Genomic DNA, 6,000 nt, shown 5'->3' with positions numbered 1-6,000 from the left:
CTAACAACATTGTTTCTCCTGCACATTTCTTACCTGTAGCTGGTGATCCCAAAATGGAATGGGATCCATGATTTCCTACATTTTTAGCTTATGTTGATGTTGTAGAGGAGGACGGATGTTCTCCTAAAAGGAAATTAGCGTTATTGAAAAATTGTTTAGGTGGTGCTGGTCTTAAAGAATTAGAAAATGTACCTCCTATTGAGGGTGCAGGTGATATAAATGTATTTCATGTTGTTGTTAAACAATTGGGTGCTAGATTTGGAAGGAAAATAAATACTGTTATGGAACGTTTTAAATTCTATTCGCGTGCACAAAAAGAAGATGAATCAATTGAGAACTACGTAGCTGCTTTGCGAACTCTCGCTGGTTCCTGTGCCTTTGCGACAATTAATTTTGAACAAGTTCTCAGAGATCAAATTATGATGAGAACTAAGAGTAAGAAAAAACAGGAACGTCTATGGATGGGAACTGAAACTACCCTTAAGGCTGTGTTAAATATTGCAAAAGGCATCGAAAAGTCTGAATTATTTGTAAGCAAGATCAGAGGTCAGGAAAGTAAAAATAAAGTAGTGATTCCTGAAGTTTCAATAGTGAAGGAATCTTCCAATTTCAAAAAAACTTAGTTTGTTCCCAATAAACCGCAGTTATTCCTAATAAAAAAGAGAGTTTTAGAAGAGACATTAAACCTTTTGAAAGGAGAAACCAAATTGTTTGTTACAGGTGTGGAGGTGTCGATCATGTAGGGAGCTACAGAGGTTGTCCTGCTTGGAACAAAATATGCATTAAATGCAAACATTCAGGCCATTTTAGTAAAATATGTAGGTCTTCTCAAAAAGTAAATTTATTGACAGATGAAGAATCTGATCTTATTGATGGTCTCGGAATTAATAGTTTGTTGTGTGTTGGTGACACCAAATGTAAAGGTTTCCCTAAAGATATAATCTTGGTTGATGGCAATGAAATTTCCATGCTCATTGATTCTTGTGCATGGTACAGTATTATAGGCATGGACATTTTCAACAAATTTTGGGGTTCTTTGAAATTGTCACCACCAGATGTACAACCCGGTGGTTACACTGGTCATAAAATTGATTTGGTTGGTTTCATGTGGGCTGACATCACATTTAAAGGCAGAAGTATTAAAGGCAAAGTTTATGTTGCTACTAATGGTGCTTCCATTCTCAGTTGGCCTCATCAGCATGAATTAGGTATTAAACTTGACCCCAATGCATCACAACCCGTGTATGTTATATCTCCTGAGGCTGATGAGTTTACCAACTTTATAAAGAAAAAGTTTCCTGCTATTTTCACCGACAAGTTAGGTAAATTCGAGAATTTTAAACATCTCATTATTCTCAAGGAAGGAGCTATTCCTGTACGGCACAGAGTTAGAAATATGCCACTAGCGTATCGTGATAAACTAAAAGTAATTCTATCTGATCTTGTAGCCAGGAAGATAGTGGAACCTGTTGAATCTTCTCCTTGGGTTTTGCCAGTGATTTTATCCATTAAAAGCAATGGCGAACTTCGGCTATGTGTCGACCTTGGGAGTTTAAACCAAGAGATTTGGGTTGATAGGCACCCGTTACCTAATATACATGAGTTGATTTCTACTCTCTCAGGTGCCTGTGTATTCTCTACTGTAGACTTGGCAAGTGCTTATCATCAGGTACTTTTGCATGAAGAGTCTAAGTTTTTGACTACCTTTATAACACCAGAAGGTATGTTTAAGTTTTGTCGCATGCCTTTTGGTTTAGCCAGTGCAGCATCAGTCTTTCAAAGACTCATGAAAGAAGTCCTTGAGGGTTGTGAGGGGGCCATAGCTTTTCAGGACGATATTTTAATTTTTGGGCAGAATTTTGAAGATCATGACAGAAATTTAAACTCTGTATTAAAACAGGTTCAAAACAAAGGTTTAACCTTGAAATTCTCAAAGTGCCAGTTAGACAGAGTAAAGTAGAATATTTCTTCCCAAGGTATTAAGCCAAAAGTTAATCATATCCAAAGTATACTTAAGGCTCCTGCACCTTCTAGTAAAGAACAACTTGTGTCTTTCTTAGGACTTACTGAATTTTACAGTAAATTTGTACAAGATTATTCATCAAAAGTACACTCGTTAAGATTACTGCTAAAAAAAATGCCAAGTTTTTATGGAATGTTGAACAACAATTTGCTATTGATCTACTGACAAAGGAGATTCTTAACGCTCCATTTTTAAGACCTTTTGAGATGGCTAAAGAATGTATTGTATGTGTGGATGCGAGCAATGTGGGTTTAGGCTCTGTATTAATGCAAAGGAATAGAGGTGAAGAATATGTTGTTTCCTATGCCTCGAGGACTCTCCGTGGTGCTGAGTACAATTATTCCACTATTGAGAAAGAGTTGTTGGCTTGCACTTGGGCTGTTGAACATTTCAGGCAGTTCCTTTGGGGAACTAAATTCCGTTTACGAACCGACCACAAGCCTCTAATCAACATGCTAGCTGCTGGTGGTGGGAGGACTTTGACTGCGCGTTTGGCACGTTTGGCTGGGAAGCTGCAGGAATTCCAGTGTGTAGTGGAATATGTTCCTGGCCGTTTGAATGTACATGCTGATTGCATGTCTAGATTGCCTTTAGATTCGCAGGTTTCCAGTGTTCATAGTGATTTTGATGTTGTGTTTTCTATTGGGGATGTTAATGGCGAAGGCAACAACAAATTGTCTGGTACTATTTCAGAAATTGAATGGAGAAATGCCATGTACAAAGACTCCGGTTTGTCTAATGTAGTGACTTATTTACAACATGGTTGGCCTGAGGAACGCAAATTGTCTTGTGATGTTTTATCTTTTTATAAGATAAAGGATGAAATCATGTTTGACCAGGGTTTTGTAACTAGAGGAGATAAAATAGTTCCTCCTTTTGATTTGAGGAAGAAAATTATCTCAATGGCTCATGAAGGTCACATGGGTATCTCCAGTACCAAAAGGCGTATTCGTGAATTCTACTGGTGGCCAGGTATTGATAGTATGATTGATAAATGGGTCAGTTCTTGTTTGCCTTGTTCTTTGAGTGATAAATCTGTGAAACCATTAGCTGTTGGTGTTTCACCTATCGAATTTGTTACGTCTCCTTGGAAAAAATTGGGAGTGGATATTATTGGTCCTCTTGATTTGTCACCTAACAAAGATGTGTTTATTTTGGTTTTGATTGACTACTTCTCCAAATGGCCAGAGTTAAAAGTTGTGGATAAAATAGGTTCAACTCAAGTTGTGGAGTTTTTGGATGAAGTGTTTTGTAGAGAGGGCATTCCTGCTGAAATTGTTTCAGATAATGGTCCACAGTTTATTAGCAGATAATTTTCTTCATTTCTTGAAAGATGTGGTATTGTACACAAAAAGGTGTCAAACTATAATCCACAGGCCAATGGTCAAACAGAACGTTTTAATAGAGTAATTAAAGAGTCCATCCAACTTGCTGTTAAAAGCAATTTAAATTGGAGAGAAGCACTACGTGCCTCTTTATTGTCTTATCGTGTTTCTCCTAATTCCGTTACGGGTTTGTCTCCTTTTGAGATGTTGAGAGGCAGGAAACCAGGCTCTAAACTTTTACCCTGGTGGATGAAAAATAAAATTCCTTGCGAGCATTCATTAGATCCTTTTAAAGTCAAGGACAAGGTGTTAGCATATCAGGAAAGGATGAAGAGAAATTGTTCTGGTTCAGTCATTCACAGTCCGAAAATTAAAGTGGGTGATTTTGTGCGAGTAAAATTTGGTAGAACGTTTGGCAATAAGTGGAATAAATGGTCTGACCCGTGTAAGGTTTCTGAGGTTTTTACAAAGGCTGTAAGAGTTGAAGGTGGTAAAGTCTGGAATTTTAGAAAGATTTCTCTGTGTAAGGCTGTGGATTCCAAGGCAACTTCGCAATCAAGCTCAAATGCTGAAGATGATGTAACTTTTTCAGCCATGTTAGACACTTTTGGGTGCGAGCCACAAACTGAGAATGTTGATTCGCAAATTGGTGATGTTAATTTACCCATTAACGATTGTGATACTCTAAATGATACTTCTAATGTGAATGCTGATTGTGAAGTCACTGAACATGTTGAACAATCTGGCAATGATGCTTTAAGGAGAAGTGTTCGTGTTAAATATTCTCCTATCAAATTGCGTGATTTCATTCATTAATCTGTTTTTTTGGGCTTTTTTTTTCAAAAGGGGGAAGATGTGTTGTATTCCTCCTTTCTGTTCTTTCAGAATTGTTATGGTTCTTTCTTGTTTCAACATTCCATATGTGGGAGTTAGGCAGTGTAAGTCTGTCTCCTGAAGATTGTGGCTGTACAAGCTGTTCTTCCTCGTTAAATCTCCTAACTACAACCACTTCTGTCTCCTGGATGACATCACATTCCTCAAACTGACAAACAAAAAGGCTTGAAGGCTAACAAAGGAAATGTCGACATTTTAGTCCAAAATCCGGCAACACCAAATATGTGTAGCTTTTCCTAGGGAATGTATTCTACACAATGGATTATGTAACATTAGTGCAGATCAGTAAATTGTAACTGAATCACTGTTTATGATGCTCTGTTCACTTTATGACATATGTCTAACTCAAGAATTTATGAAAAGCTAAAAAGTATATGTTTTCCAAGTTGGTGCAACCTAATACATATACTGTTGCAAGCTAGTTCTCCCTTGCCCTAACTGGCTGCCCAATAGAACAGTCACAGGTGACCTGGCATCATTGGCGTGAGTCTCCCTTCCATTTATACTGATTGCCTCCTCTGTTTTGATATGTTTTTGCTGGTTATATGCTATGGGCACTGTGCCGCTGCTATTCAGTGCCACAGTGCAAGTGCTTCCTATGTTAAATCTTGTCAGAAGACCCTAGTACAGTGCACCATGTGTGCCCAGGGCTTGTAAATCAAATGCTGCTGGTGGGCTTGCAGCACTGGTTATCCCACCCACGGAAGCAGCTTGTAAAGTGTGTCTCAGGCCTGTGCATGTGCCAGACTATATAACACACTCAATTAACAAACATCTCTCAGATGTTGTGTCTATATTGAGCAGTGTTGGGGGCCATTTTGAGCGAGGACACTATATAAGCACTCTCCTTGGTCATCATCTGCACACTATGAGATTCGAAGATGCAGCTACCTGGTTTATATCGACTATCCTTTAGCTGTGGTTGCTCACGGCCTGCCATTGTTATCTCTTTTCTGTTCTGTATCTTTGACATGTGCCATTCAGATGTGCCATTCTGGTATTTCTTTTTTGACTTGCAATTGTAAGTAGGACATGCTCTGGTGTGTGTAGCATGTCCTAATAGTGAATTACGGCCATTTTCGTTTTTTTACTATTGCAAGGCTACCTGTTCTCAATAGGCTAGAATGGGCAGTTAGATTATTACATTTTATAATCCTAACTGACTCAGGGAACACGGTAGAAATTCAAATTTAATATGCCTGATAAAATATATCTTTTAGTAAAGTTGGTTTTAACATTCTGTGTTTGAAAATACCACTTTTAGAAAGTAGGTATTTTCTTGCCTAACTGTCCAGGCCTGCCTCTGCTAGGTTGCGTATTCCTTGTCTGGAGTTTGTGAGTGACAGGGCTGGGGGATTCCAGGAGACAGGCTGGGGGCAGCCCAGTTGTGAATAGAGAGATCTGCATCTAGATGGGAGGAAGGAGTTGCACCTGGGACCTGAATAGGGCTGGGCCTTCCCTCTACAATGCTGGCTCCACTTCCTGTGGTGTGTCTGATGTATCTGCCCTGCACTGTGAAAGGAGAGGAGGAATCATGTCAACAAAGTGCTCCAGGGCTGTGCCTTCCCTCCCCTGTGCTGGCTCCACCTCCTGTGGGGCATCTGATGTCTCTACCATGCACTGTGAAAGGAAGGAAGGAGTCATGTAAACTAAGTGCTCAGGAACTGGTTTGGACCAAGCAGAGGCCTCTCTCCTTTCAGAGAACAAAGGATTTTGGGGTATACATTTTGGGACCCAGTCCCAAGAACTTTAGATCAC

Source organism: Lissotriton helveticus, chromosome 3_1 (assembly GCF_964261635.1).
Source record: "Lissotriton helveticus chromosome 3_1, aLisHel1.1, whole genome shotgun sequence".
In the NCBI taxonomy this organism is placed as follows: Eukaryota; Metazoa; Chordata; class Amphibia; order Caudata; family Salamandridae; genus Lissotriton; species Lissotriton helveticus.
Note: the sequence above shows the minus strand (reverse complement) of the source record.